Source organism: Ovis aries, chromosome 13 (assembly GCF_016772045.2).
Source record: "Ovis aries strain OAR_USU_Benz2616 breed Rambouillet chromosome 13, ARS-UI_Ramb_v3.0, whole genome shotgun sequence".
Taxonomy (NCBI): domain Eukaryota; kingdom Metazoa; phylum Chordata; class Mammalia; order Artiodactyla; family Bovidae; genus Ovis; species Ovis aries.
The window spans coordinates 37,889,770-37,892,068 of record NC_056066.1 but is presented as its reverse complement, the minus strand read 5'-3'; positions in this window follow the sequence as shown (position 1 = coordinate 37,892,068).

Genomic DNA, 2,299 nt, shown 5'->3' with positions numbered 1-2,299 from the left:
CTCACACTATTTTAATTACCACTGATGTCTGATACTGTCTGCATACCTTGTTTTTCTTCAGGAGTGGGGTGGTTATTCTTTCATATATACTTTACAATAATTTGAGCAGACCCCACAGGTGGCCCAGTGGTAAAGAATCTGCCTACCAATACAGGAGATGCAAGAGACACAAGTTTGATCCCTGGGTCAAGAAGGTCCCCTGGAGTAGGAAACAGCAACCCACTTTAGTATTCTTGCCTGGGAAATCCCACGGACGGAGGAACTTGGTGGGCTACAGTCCATGGGGTCTCAAATGAGTTGGACACAACATGAACACACATGCACAGAAGTGTCTTTTTTTTTAAGTATTTTTAAGAATTGTATTAAATCTACAGATGAATTTGGAGATTTTTTTACCTCTTTTTCATGTGGAGTCTAACAATCTGTTAGTATGGTAAATCTTTCCATTGATTAGCATATTCTTTAACACTTTCCAATAAAAGTTTTTGAATTTTATTCACAGGAAATTTGCACAATATTTTTAGAAAATTTATTTTAAGGCTATTTGTATTTTGGTTGCTGTTGTAAGTCACTTTTTAAATTAGGCTTTTAATTTTTCTGACTGTTTACTATGTAGAAATGCAATTGACACAATACATATACACAGATTTTCTATAAACAACTTTGCTAAACTCTCTTATTACTTTTAATAATTTATCTGAAGATTCTCTTGAGTTTTCCACCCAGACAATCATACTGACTACAAATGATGGTTTGTTATTTCCTTTATAACCCTGTACCTTTATTTCTTCTTTTTTGTCTTATTGAATCCTATAAGAAAGCTGGTCTATTGTTGAATAGAGCAAGTAGCTTTCTCTTGTTCTGGGGTGCTGATTCAAAGATGAATTCAGTTTGCAAAAAGTTATCAAGCTGTGGACTTATAATTTGTGCATTTTTTTCTAATGCTACATTAAGTTGTTGTTCTCTACTAAGTCACCTCTGATTCTTATTTGACTCCATAGACTGTAACCCGCCAGGCTTCTCTGTCCATGGGATTTCCCAGGCAAGAACACTGGACTGGATTGCCATTTCCTTCTCCAGGGGATCTTCTCGACCCAGGGATCAAACCCACCTCTCCTGTATTGGCAGGTGGATTTTGTTTTACCATTGAGCCACCAAGGAAGTCCAACTGTATGTTATATGCTTCAATAAAAAGTTAAAAAAAAAATCTAAGGAATATTTTTCCCAACACCCTAACCTGTCCTCATAACTGTATGCTCTGAGGATGCCACTGAGCAGGTTTGTACCTGTCTATTGCAACTTGACCATACATTACCAGAGAAAAGGAGTCTTAGGACAGGATAGGGGAGGTGTTTTTTTCCTGGTTTAGAACCAGGGGGAGGGGGCGCAGCAGACCCTGAGGACAGAATGGGGAGGGGAGGTAGAAATGCGGGGAAACAGATTTCCATAAAATGGAAGGAAAAGTTTTCTAACAGCAGTGTTGTCAAAATGGAACATGGGCTGTTATTTTGGAAAAATGAGCTTCACAGCTCTGGAGGTATTCAAGCAAGGCTGACTACACACCTAACGAGGGGGGGCCACCTCCTCCCCCTAATACTGGGTGAGCTCTGGACCACTCTTCCAACTCCACACTTTTGAGATTTTTAAAAGAATTGAGTTCATTTCTTTCTCTTTTTTTTCATTTCTTACCCTACTTTGAGGTGATGCTCTATCAATACCTCCCACAAAACTTAGAATACTGACATTACACAAGAGAGAAGTCAACAGAGGCAAAACTGATTCTTTGAAAATGTTAATAATACTGTTTATAAACCCATCTGGTCTGGTCACACACAAAAGAAAGATAACATCAGAATTCCCTTCTTCCAAACAGATATCCAGTAAATGTAAGATTAGGTGTGCATCCAACATGGTCAAATAAAAGTGTGATTAAACCTGTTATCCTCCCCCCTTAACGCCCTAAGTATTGAGCTACATTTTGAGATATCTTGCCTTAGAGCCTGTCATTCTACAGTGTTTTCAAATAATGAACAGAGTGGATCAGATACTCAGTGATTTGAAATCCACTGAAAGAAAAAAGAAAAAAAACAGCTCTGTTAATGGGTGTTTTGTTTTCTTTTTTTTTTTTGTAAAATAAGGAATTTTGAAAAAAAGTGAAGTTTTTAAGGTTTTTATGAGATGGGGCATACGTCAATGATTTCACAGTTTTACTCTATTTTTACTTTCATTCAACCAAGCGTCTTCTTTCTAATCAGGCTCCAGTTTGTTGGTAGATAAAAATACACTCGCAGAGGCTCCC